Source organism: Rhineura floridana, chromosome 7 (genome assembly GCF_030035675.1).
Source record: "Rhineura floridana isolate rRhiFlo1 chromosome 7, rRhiFlo1.hap2, whole genome shotgun sequence".
In the NCBI taxonomy this organism is placed as follows: Eukaryota; Metazoa; Chordata; class Lepidosauria; order Squamata; family Rhineuridae; genus Rhineura; species Rhineura floridana.
The window spans coordinates 11,152,118-11,165,625 of NC_084486.1; positions in this window are offsets into that span (position 1 = coordinate 11,152,118).

Here is a 13,508-nt window from a genome sequence, read left to right on the forward strand (position 1 = left end):
AGCAAACTGCCAATGTTTCAAGGAGGCATGATGTAATGGGGGACTTCAATTACCCCGATATCTGTTGGGAGACAAATTCTGCCAAACATGGCCCCTCCAAGAAATTTCTGACTTGTGTTGCAGATAACTTTCTTCTACAGACAGTGGAGGAAGCAACTAGAGGATCAGTTAACCTGGACTTGATTCTAACCAACAGAGATGATTTGGTGGATGAAGTGGCAGTCACGGACACTCTGGGGACAGTGACCACACCATACCTGAATTCTTGATTTTAACAGAAGCAAAAGTAGCCATATGCACACCCTGGACTTCAGGAAAGGATTTTAATAAACTCAGAACAAGTACGGTTCCATGGCAAGCTACCCTAATAATAACAGGAGTCCAAGATGGGTAGGAGTTTCTAAAAAAGGAAATTCTAAAAGCTCAATGGCAAGCAATTCCAACAAGGAAAAAAGGGGGAAAACAGCAGAAGAAGCCAATCTGGCTTCACAAAAAGTTTAGAGATGACCTGAAAACAAAAAAGGACACATACCGGAGGTGGAAAGAAGGCCAGGCCACAAAGGAAGAGTACAGGCAGGTATCACGGAATTGCAGGGATGGTGTCAGGAAGGCTAAAGCTGAGAATGAGCTGTGGTTAGCGAGAGATGCTAAAAGCAACAAAAAAGCTTTCTTCAGGTACATCCATAGTAAAAGACAGAGAAAGGAAATGGTGGCACAGCTACTCAATGAGGGTGGTAAAATGATAACAGATGACAAAGAAAAGGCAGAAGTGCTCAATTCCTACTTTGGCTCAGTCTTCTCCCAAGAAAGGGTCTATGACTCTCCCAGGAAACATGAAGTGGAAGCCACAGGATTGGAGCTTGAGACTGATAGACAAACGGTCAAGGAATACCTAATCACATTGAACGAGTTTAAATCAGCAGGGCCCGATAAACTGCATCCTAGAGTATTGAAGGAACTGGCTGAAGAACTCTCAGAACCGCTGTCTGTTATCTGTGCGAAATCAGGGAGGACTGGTGAAGTGCTGGATGACTGGAGGAGAGGAAGAGAGGAGAAGAGGAGAGCTAATGTTGTCCCCATCTTCAAAAAGGGCAAGAAGGAGGAACCAGGGAACTACAGACCAGTCAGCCTAACATCAATCCCTGGAAAAACTCTGGAGCAGATGATAAAGCAGTCAATCTGTAAGCACCTTGAAAACAATGCAGTGATTACTAGGAGCCAACATGGATGTATGAAGAACAAATCCTGCCAAACTAATCTTGTTTCGTTTTTTGATCAGGTAACCTTCCTTGCAGACTGTGGGAATGATGTGGACATAATATATCTCAACTTCAGCAAAGCCTTTGACAAAGTGCCCCATGATATTCTGATTAGCAAGGTAGCTAAACGTAGGCTGGATGAATCAGGTGGATCCACATTTGGCTCCAGAATCGTACTCAAAGAGTGCTTATCATCAGTTTATTACAGGCAACCAAATACAGGTTTAGCCAGAAAGAGTGCTTATCAATGGTTCCTTCTCAAACTGGGCAGAAGTAACGAGTGGGGTACCACAGGGCTTGGTCCTGGGCCCACTGCTCTTCAACATTTTTATTAATGAGTTGGATGAGGAGGCATGGAGCATGCTTATCAAATTTGCAGATGATACAAAATTGGGGGGCACAGCTAATACCATGGAAGACAGGAATAAAATTCAAAGGGACGTTGATAGGCTGGAGCATTGGGCTGAAAACAACAGAAAGAAATTCAACAGGATAAATGCAAAGTTCTACACTTAGGAAAAAGAAACCAAATGCACAGTTATAAGATACTTGGCTCAGCAATACAACATGTGAGAAGGTTCTTGGAATTGTCATTGATCACAAGCTGAATATGAGCCAACAGCGTGATGTGGCTGCAAAAAAGGCAAATGCTATATTAGGCTGCATTAACAGAAGTATAGTTTCCAAATCGTGTGAAGTATTAGTTTCCCTCTATTCAGCACTGGTTAGGTCTCATCTTGAATACTGCGTCCAGCTCTGGTCTCCGCACTTCAAGAAGGATGCAGACAAACTGAAACAGGTTCAGAGGAGGGCAACAAGGATGATCAGGGGACTGAAAACAAAGCCCTGTGAGGAGAAACTGGAAGAACTGGGCATGTTTAGCCTGGAGAAGAGAAGACTGAGGGGAGATATGATAGCACTCTTCGCGTACATGAAAGGTTGTTACACAGAGGAGGGCCGGGATCTCTTCTTGATCATCCCAGAGTGCAGGATACGGAATGATGGGCTCAAGTTGCAGGAAGCCAGATTTCGACTGAACATCAGGAAAAACATCCTAACTGTTAGAGCCATACTACAATGAAACCGATTACCTAGAGAGGTAGTGGGCTCTCTGACACTGGAGGCATTCAAGAGGCAGCTGGACAGCCATCCGTCGGGAATGCTTTGATTTGGATTCCTGCATTGAGCAGGGAGTTGGACTTGATGGCCTTATAGGCCCCTTCCAACTCTACCATTCTATGATTCTATGATTCTAGTCAATGGACTGACTAGTGGAACTTTCATTACGGCAACTTAGCTGTACACTGGATACAAGTGTGCCCCCTACTACCTCTATAAACACAACTCTTTTACACCTATTAAAGTGGTATTTGGAAGTCAAAGCCTAATGAAACCAAAGTAAGATAAGATTAATGTCCCCCACTTGCTAGGAAGGATATAGGGAGTTATTCTCTTCATGAGATCAAATTGAGCGTACCACGTAGTTTCTTACCCCTAAATTTTTCCATAGTTTTTCAAATCTTTGTAACTGAACAACTCAGAGCAATGTGTTTCTTTGGGATCTATGTGTAGGGATGCGAGAATGATCTCCTGACAATTCCAGAGATGAAAACACATCTTAAAGCAATATATTCATGATTGGAAGGGGGCAGGAGGGAAGGATATTTAGTTTGTCTACCATCTCAGACATTTCGTATTAACTTCCATAAAGTGAAAAACACTCTGCTTATGATTCCTTTTTTTCCCTTTCATTTTTCCTCTTTTCTCCTTTTTTGATTGAGTAGATCAGTAATGTAAACTGATATAGTAGAGAGACATGATCTGGACATGAAGACTTTAATCAGCCACACCATTTTAGAATAGCCCTCAAGTTAAAAAGGGGGGAGGGGAAGTTAAGAGGGATATTCGTGGATGTCTAAACTTGTATGCTTGCTTTAGTCAAGAAGTCACATTTTGTTATTCTCTGTATGTGGATTTAAATGAAGTTTAGTTGAAAGATTGATTTACAGTAATATACCTAGAAGGGTTGTTTTCGAAATGTTTACCTTCTGGCAGGGCTGATGTTGGAGAGGGGGGAACCTGCTGAGGCCCACACCCCAGTAGGGGGCTCACTATCACTCTTGGAAGCTTCATGGTCCAGGTCCTCCTTGCTGTTCCTGCCTGGTCAACTGCCCTTTCCAATGATGCAAGCAATGACAACAGTTAGGAGATAAAGCAGCATCCGTTCCCTCTGAGTGGTTGCCGTTGTGCAGACTGGGCTGTGAGGGAGAGGGACAATGAGTAGGCAGTGATGTCTTAGAGAAGAGAAACTTTTTGGGCTCTCACCAAGTCTCGGCTTGGGTTATCTTCTGACAAATTTTTGTTCATTTTCATTTTTCAAGGTCCTCTTGAACTGTGGGAGAATTATCCCAATTTTTGCATCTATGGATCCAATATTAATATTCATTAATATTGTTTTAATATTGTTGAAGGAAGTAATGGGCTTGGCCCTTCCTCCTTCCAGTCCTCTTCTCTTAGCGCATTGCATCCTTCATCCACCAGTAATGAATTAACAATAGAGTTTCATTCAATGGTGTGAGCCAGAATTTCTCAGAAAAGAGTTTTCTCAGAAGAGACTTTCACCTCCATCAAGCAGGATATTTTTGCAAAGTACTCCCTTTTTTCACACACAAATCTGTGGGGCATTTTGCTCTCAGCCCAGTTCCCAGTGCTGCTGTATTGCTTCAAACTGCTTTTTCTGATATTCTTAGAGCAGGGATAGCCAATATAGAGCCCACTGGATGTTGTTAGATTCTAACTCCTACCAGCCAACAATCTTCAGGGATAATGGAAGTTGTAGCCAACAACTTCTAAAGGGCACATTGACTACCCATGTCTTAGTTGGATTAAAAATGTAGTAGGTAAAAGGATTCCCAGCTTGGACTTTACATGACACCTGGGGTGCCATTTTGAATTCTGGGAGTGGTGGGCAAAGAGATCTTTTACGGGGAACGGGGGTTGAGATTCATGACACATTTGAAAGGCCTCCTCTTAGGTATATTAAACATGAAGGTACCAAAAATGTGTGTTTTAAGAGCACCTGTGGTTGCTTTTTATTCCTCATAATAATTGTAGAAATGTTATCAAGACAGGTGAAATAGTCATATTTGTTTTTTAAGCAAAGGGATATTTTCCTTTGGCTTGCATTACCTAGTACATGTCGTTACCCAGTTGTTAATAACAAATGGTCACTCAGTGTGTAGAACTAGTGAGCTCCACACAGAAAGAAGCACATCTGATGAGTGATCATAGTGGAGAGCAACATTGTTCACACACACACCCTGGCACCTACATGCAGGGCTGGCTCCAGGAATGCCGGGGCCCTTGGGCATCAGCTTGCCCTGGGCCCTGGTGCGTGTGTGCGTGTGTGTGTGCATGCGTGCCTGTGCACACACACACGTGGCCCCCCATGCCCCCACCTACCTGTGTGCTGTCTTTTACCATTGCCCTTAACAAAGATGGCGGCCGCGGTTTCCCTAAGGGGATGATGCCTCTGCTGCCATCTTTGTTGATGGCGCACATGCGTGCTATGCATGCACATCTCTGCCATCAACTAAGATGGCGGCAGGGGCTTCAGTACCTTAGGAAAACTGTGGCTGCCATCTTTGTTAAGGGCAATGGTAAAAGACAGCAGACAGGTAAGTGGGGGGGCATGGGGGACCAACGGATCGTGGAAGGGGAGTGGAGGGGCAGCTGAGGGGCCCCTAGCTCCAGGGGCCATTGGGCCAGTGCCCCACCTGGCCGCCCTTTAGAACTGGCCCTGCCTACATGCCACAAGACCAGATGGGGTGGGTAAAAGAGGGAACACCAGACTTCAAAAGCTCCATCATTCCTCTGCATTAGGGTACGTAAAGCTTTACAGACCTAGTTATCAGTTGAGCGATAAACCCTTTGGCTTACTGTGCTGTAACATTTCAGACTGCCTGTGGGTACTTCTATGACTAAATGTTCTCTACAAAAATCATTGCCACACATAAAAAACCTGACGTGCTAGTTTTCTATATATGAACATTCCATTATGTGAGCTAGCATCTGTACCACTAACAGTATAATGCAATACATGTCTACTCAGAAGGAAGCCTCATTGAGTTCAATGAGATTAACTCTCAGATAATCATGTATAAGATTGTGACTTAAAATGGTGCACCTCTGACCCAGGTTTACTATTTGAGTTGGTCCCAGATTGCCAATAACATAACATACCCGGCCTTGAATTCTTATATTAATTTGAAACATATTGATATAACATATTTATTTATTTATTTATTTATTTTTATTGCATTTATATACTGCCTCATAGCCGAAGCTCTCTGGGCAGTTTACAACAATTAAAGACATTAAAAACAAGCATACAAATCCAAACCAAATTAAATCCAAATTAAAACCCATATTGAGGTAATATTGATGTTACCATAGGAGCACTGGTTACTGATGTATCCAAGGTAGAAAACTTTTATATGAATTGAGTTGAGGCAGCATATTCCTGAGTGTACTGCCTTCAAGTCGATTCTGACTTATGGCGACCCTATGAACAGGGTTTTCATGAGGCTGAAAGGCAGTGACTGGCCCAAGGTCACCCAGTGAGCTTCATGGCTATGTAGGGATTCGAACCATGGTCTCCCACGTCGTAGTCCAACATCTTAACCACTATGCCACACTGGCTCGAAGAACCAGCTTCAAATTTCACAAAACTAAAGGTAAAGGTGCGAGTCGTTTCTGACTCTTAGGGTGACGTCTTGCGACCCTTACAAGGCAAACCGTATATATGGGGTGGGATTGCCAGTTCCATCCCCGGCCTTTCTTTACCCCCCAGCGTATGCCGGGTACTCATTTTACCTACCACGGATGGATGGAAGGCTGAGTGGACCTTGACCCCTTTTACCGGAGATTCGACTTCCTCCTTCCGTTGGATTCGAACTCCGGCCGTGAGCAGAGCTGCGACTGCGTTACCGCTGCTTACCACTCTGCGCCACGGAGGATCTTCACAAAACTATTTAATCTTTTTTCAGAGTTCCTTTTTAGTCCCCACCTCCACCCCACAGATGTATCTCTGTGGAGTATTTCTGAAAGAACTTCGGTCTCTCATGCCATTACTTCTGTCTCTCATGCCCTGACTTATAATTAATTTTGGCTTACATAGCTTCCAAATTTGTTCATATTAGCATAGATCTCTTAAAAAGCTCCATTGGTAGAATGTATACTTTACCTCACACCTGATCAGAAAGAAATATACCCTGCCTAGCTTGGGAAGCATATATCAAACCCAGAAGATAAAACAGAAAGCCTTGTGTGTCTTTGTTGTTGCGCTTTAATTCTGTTAATCGCCCTAGGTAAAGATTAGCTGCTGTTGTCAATTTAATTCAGCTTCAAACAAAGCAACAAGGTCACTACTCCCCCCCTTTTTTTAGCAAACAGGATTGAGTTGTCATGTAGTCCTAATAGGCAGCACAGGGAATCATTAGTCCACCTCGGCTCCCTGACTGATGGGCATTTCATTTCAATCATCTGACGGAGCTCTAGCGGTCCAGTATTATTGACACCATGTCAGGGCTGAGAGTAGATGCCTTAATCGCCTCAGACACTCTCTGCATTGATTTGACAAGTTGCTGTAATGACCTTCTTGGGGTTTTTTTTCACCCTTTCTTTCTGAAGGATTACTGTTTACTCAGGGAGGTGCCAGGGACTAAATGCACTGCATTGTCATGGAAACTATTATTGTTGCATCTCAATCCCATTAACGCCATGGTGTGTGACATTGATATGAGACACTGAATATTTCAATGGAGTTCAGGCCACTTCAATAACACTAATCTCTCCCCATTAATCAGGCTTTACACAATCCACAAGGAGTTTTCCCCCTTGCTGAACCGAGAGGAAGTGCAGAAGTGCTGTTCGATGGCTTATTTTCACAAAGAATGCTTACATTAGCTTTTGATATTTCCTTCATCTATAAATTGAACGATAAAAGGTGTCATTTATTAGAATGTGTATTCAGTTTAAACATTCTTTCTACATTTGTTGGTAATAATTGCATATAGATAAACAATACAGAGTCCTGTGGCATGTTAAAGACTGACAAATGTCCTGAGCTGTAGGTAAATACACACATGATTTGGGATGGGGTGGAGATTGTAAACATTGATGGCAGAAGAAAAGAAAATGCAGAAAACTACAGATGGCAATCATAACCTTATTAAAAGTGGCCATTCACACACACACATAAACCAGTAGTAAGTCTATTAGCACATAAGGCCACATCCGCACCAGACATTTATTTCACTTTAAACAGTAATGGCTTCCCCCAAGGTATCCTGGGAAGTGTAGTTTGTGAAGGGTGCTGAGAGTTGTTAGGAGACCATTATTTCCTTCACAGAGCTCCATTTACCAGAATTCTGTGGGAAGACGGGCTGAGTGTTAAACCTCTCTGGCCACTGGAGCTCTGTCAGGAGAATAGGAGTCTCCTAATAACACTCAGCACCCTTCACAAACTACAATTCCCAGGATTATTTGGGGGAAGCCATGACTGTTCAAAGTGAAATAAATATCTGGTGTGGATGTATTCATAGTGTGACAAAAATCCATTGTGCTGATTCAGTCCTCAAGTGATAGCATTGAATCTTTTGATGTACTGCAATTCAAAAGACTCTTTTGTGTAAAGCCTGGCCTGTTTATCTTATGCAGATCTTCTAATAGTGCTGCCAGAGAGAAAGTAGACATGGAGACAGAGTTGGCATCTGGGTCTGCCACAGAGTCTGGTTTCTGTGTTGGTATTCATTTCTGTGTCCTTTTGTCTCTGGTGAGTAGCTGTTTTAGGCAGAGCTTGGAAAAGTTACTTTTTAAAACTACAATTCCCATCAGCCCCAGGCAGCATGGCCACTGGATTGGGTTTATGGGAGTTGTAGTTCAAAAAAGTAACTTTTCCAAGCTCTGGTTTTAGGTTAGATGGAAGGTCTGTCTGTAAGCAAGTACAGGCTTGTCACCCAAGGCCCATGAGAGGGACTGTTGATGACTGATGATACATTTGAGTGGCTTTAACTGGGAGCTGTAAGTGACAACAAGTGGTGGTTTGTAATTTTCTCTTCTAGGTCTGTCCTGCAGTAGATAGTTACTGGGTACCAATCTGGCCTTGTTGATTCACCTCCCCACCCCCATTTTGTTGGGTGGATATGACAGCCCGATGTGAGCCTCTGTCCAAGTACCCTGAACAGATGTGGGTGTAGTGTAGGACTTGATATAAATAATTATACAGCCAAAAAAATGGCTGTATACTATAGTCAGCATGGGTTTTTTGCATTCTGCAATGTTAAATTGAAAACACCCCCATGCCATTCTGATGCTTCCCATCAGCTCATTTCAAAACTAAACCTTACAAAATTTATAGTCCTGAACTCAGAAACGCTTGCTTAACAACCCTCTAAATTTTCATGGTGATACACAAAACAGAGAGAATTATGAGTTCAAAATGTAAAAAGAGAGAGAGAAAAACTTCAGAGCCCTTTTGGACCATTTTCTGTCAGAGTTCTCATAATCTGTTGAAATTCATTAACAATCAGCCATGTTCACAGAGTACCTGTAATCCTATTACTGACCTTGCCCCATATTCTGGCCTTCATCTTCTGCAGTTTAAAAGTTAAAAAAAATGTCTGGCTGATTTTTAATTAATTTAAGAAATTTTGCATTGAACTCAATGATAATATCGGGCATGCTCAGTAAGAACCAACTGTCAGTGTTCTAAAAGCCAGACTCACAGCTGCTTGGCTTGGCTAATCAGGGGGCCACACCCACATCAGAATTTGATTTCATGTGAGACAGTCATGGCTTCCCCCAAAGAATCCTGGGAAGTGCTCTTGAATAAAATCTTAAGAGAACTGCTACGGCCATGTTATCTAGGTCCGATAAACGCATATACGTACATCTCAATTTGGTTGACACGAGCGTCCCTAAACCCCCTTTTGGGCGGCCACCTGATACACTAGGAGTAGCCTCCAACGCATGCACCACAAAGTCAGTAAGAACTAGGTCACCTATAAGCCAAGACTCCTGGATTAGGATGACATCAAACGTTGATAAAGGCAAAGAAATGGGAATCTACACCCTTGTTCTTCCACCCCGCAACATTCCAAGAGAGCAAAGAGAGGGGAGAATTTTGTTGTGAAAACTTATGTCAAGTAAGCGTGGGGGAGGGGTCCCCTAGAGGTGCACCTTTACAAGCACCCTTCTCCCCAAAACCATCAGGGCTCTGTGGTAGGTGAACCTCTATGAGATTTCTCTCAATGACTAAACTGGCTTTCTTATTATTTTCTATTATGGTAAGAGGATCTCCTCGTTTCTCCAACGCTTCGGTAATCCTCATCCAGACACTCAGTGGTGTCCAGTTGGGGATTCCAGCTACTGACATTAGTGGGAGTCCGCTGAGATGTCCATTTTGGGGTGATTGTAACGGGGAGCTTAGCTTCTGAAAGGCCCTGTTCATTTTCTTCCAAATATCTCATCTCTGTCCAACAGTGAGGATTGGCTACATTGTGGGGTTTATTACTCAATGCTCCACCCTCCTTCTGTCCCGCAGAGTCTCTACAAGACCTGGGATAGTGTAGTTAGTGAAGGGTGCTGAGAGGAGATTCCTATTCCCCTGACAGAGCTCCAGTGGCCAGAGTGGTTTAACAGTCAGACACTCTGATTGAAGCTCTGTGAGTGGAACAGGGCATCTCCTAGCAACTCTCAGCACTATTCACTAACTAAACTTCTCAGGATTCTTTGGGAGAAGCTATGACTATCTAAAGGGAAACAAAGGTCTGGTGTGGATGTGGCCAGGGACAGCTTTGGTTTAAATTTGGGTGGCTTCTGTAGAATAAAAAGGTGCCTTCTGTACATGTGCCTTCTGTAGAATAAAAAAGTGAGGAAAACTGAAAAAGAATGATATTGTTCACTAGGTTTTTCTTTTGGAAAGGAAAGAGGCTTCCCCACTGCCCAGTGCCCACCCATCCAATCTTCTCCCCTCCCCTCCTCTTCCTGCCCTCCTTCTCCCCTCCTGTCGGGAGGATGAGCTGGGCTCCTGGGGGGTTGGAAGAAGAGGATTCAGACGGCTGGCAGAGGGAGGAGGGAGGAACTTACCCTCTGTGGAGCGAAGCCGAAACAGAGGACATGCCAGAGATAGGGTCGCCTAGCAACGGGGAGCCTGAGAGCCTTGAAGTTTTAGAATCCCCCCCAGACATTCCCAGGCCCTCCCTTCTCTGCAGCTCAGAGCAAGAGGGAGGGCTGATCACAGCAGAAAGGCGGAGAGATGGTTTACCCTCAGCTCCTTCTTTATCACCCATAGTGGAATCGGACACTTCATAAGAGGAGGAGGTGATGCCTCCCCCCTCACCACGCGCACGCAGACGGTTGAAAAGACAGGAGAGAAGGGGGGGAAGGCGGGCAATACCTGAGGGGGAGTTAAGGAGGAGCGAAAGGTTGCGCGCCCGTTTAGCCCCTTCTTAAGGAACAGGCGGGAAGCATCCCCTTGCTCTGTCAACTTTCTCCCAATGTCGCAGGACCTGTATCCCTGTATTGCTTCATGAGAAAGTGCAGTCTTTGTTTGGACATTACTCTAATAAAACACGAATTAACTACAACCTCTGGTCTGGTTCCTGAGTCGCATCCTGGGCCTGACACCTCCCTTCCCCTCCCCCAGGTCAGTTTCACCTATCCTAAGCATCATTGTACAGGAGTAAATCCCACTGAACTCAAAAAGCATGCAAGTGATCGAACCTTCCCTCCTGTCCTCCTCCTTCTTATCCCCTCCTGCTTGCCCCTTCCCTCTCCCTTCCTTCACCCCTCCCTTCCCCTCCCCATCCCCTTCCAATCCCCTCCTCCTCCTCCCCCTCCCCTCCATCCTCCACCCTCCCCCTCCCCTCCTCTCCCCTCCCCCATGGTCAGGTTTACCTATCCTAGGACTACAACCTGTGAGACCAGGTTTCGAATCCCTACACAGCCATGAAACGCAGTGGGTGACCTTGGGCCAGTCACTGCCTCTCAGCCTCAGAGGAAGGCAATGGTAACCCACCTCTGAATACCGCTTACCATGAAAACCCTATTCATAGGGTCGCCATAAGTTGGAATCGACTTGAAGGCAGCCCATTTCCATTTTCAACCATGATTGCAGGGGAGTAAATCCCACTGAACTCAATAAACATGCAAATGATCAATCCATTCTCAGCAAACTTGCACAGGATCCCGTTTCTCACTTCCCGGATTAAAAAGCAGAGAAATTCACTAATAGGCAAAAAACTTTGTGGTTTAAGAATGTACCTATAGCCAACAGATATTTCTATCAAACTTTAAAAAGCAGGGAAATTGGGCAGCTATAGTGAATGCACCAGGGGAGTAGGAGACCTGACCTTCTCTCTGAGATGTTGTACTGCCCTACAAATTTGTAAAAATGCAAACACAATTTGGCTTGGTCTTTCACAGTCCAATCCATTTCCTGTGTAGCTTGGAAGAATTTGGTAACATGTGCCTCTGAGCATATGGTGAGTGGTAGCGACACCTGCAATCAGCCCAAATAATAGAAAGAAGACATGTGTTGTGCTGATCTTCTTTTAGCAGGGAGGAAGCAACATTATTAAGACAGTTGATATAGTTCAGATAGTCACTTTAAATATGTTTGATTTACTTTGCAATTTTAGTGAAGTTTCCTATAGGAAATCATTCTCCTTTGCTTCTGTTTCTGTGAATATGTGAAGTACAGCAACACATGCAACACTAAAAAAAAAAAGATCCAAAAACAATTGTGGAATAATGGCACTGACTGTTCTGCAGAATAGTTTCCAATGGACATGGGGAGTGTTTCAGTTTGCACAAGATAATTGACCATGCCCACCTTTTCTTAAGTGGAGTAGTTTAAACATAGCAGGCTGAAAACGTGCATCTTGGGCAGGCCAAGTTTGTTGTTTCCAACAACTAGAGTCATTGCTTAAGTAGCAACATATTGTAATCAGTCTGATTTTACATCAAACTGCAGTTTCAGATTCAACTGTTAATGCACCCAAAATAGAAATAGAGCATAACCTCCAGTTTGAAACACAAAACGCTGTCTTCACTATCATATAACATTGACCAATAACAAGGCTTTGAAATTAATAAAAATAAATTTGACACAGATTTCTAGGATGCATAATGAGAGAAATATAATTTTCTGGGTTAGACTCTCTGTAGAAACAGTAGTAAAGTAGAAAAGAAGCAAAGCAAGAAGAACACCAACTACCATACAAAAATGTAATTCTTCATCTTTGGAGATGGCAGGTGTTGCCCCCACTCACCATATGCTCAGAGGCACATGTTACCAAATTCTTCCAAGCTACACAGGAAGAGGATTGGATTGCGAAAGATCAACCAAACTTTTGTATGCATTTTGACCAATTTGTAGGGCAGTCCAATATCTCAGAGAGATGGCCAGGTCTCCTGCTCCCCTGGTGCATTCACTATAGCTGCCCAATTTCCCTGCTTTTTAAAGTTTGGTAGAAATATCTGTTGGCTATAGGCATGTTCTTAAACCGCAAGGTGTTTTGCCTGTTAGTGAATGTATTCTATGGCGTGCTCTGGGTGGAAGCTGCAAGCACAGAAGTATATGCAGTGGCCAGTGGATTTCTTATATAAGGTGGTGCTTATCCATCCATTATGTAGTTGCACTTTAGCATCCAGAATGTGAACCTCAGTAGGTGGACTGGGCTAGGGGGGAGGTAAAAGATAATGAAGTCACACTGCAATATTTCAAGTTCAAGTGTCTCCTGTCAATGAGTCCAGATGATAAACAAATATCGCTTTGTGACAGAAAATGGTATATAAAGCAGTTAATAAATAAATATATCATCAGTGTATCTCATGAATGGCCAATATCCCACCCTTTCTCCCAGTAGGAGCCCAGGGCGGCATTTCATTTCGTTCTGACCTCACTGATTACAACCTCCTCCTCCCCCCCGCCCAAATCATGTGTATATGTACTTGCAACTCAAAATAACACTTCATGCATCTGATGAAGAGGACTGTAGCTTATGCTATAAGAAATGTGTTAGTCTTCAAGGTGCCACTAGACTATTAATTGTAGCTATCACTCTGGAAATTCTGGATGACTAGAACTGTTTTAATAGCTGCTTTAATTTTTAATTAGGACCCAGGTTAAGTCCCTGGCATCTCCAAGTAGGACTGGGCAAGTCCCCTGGAGATCTACTGCAA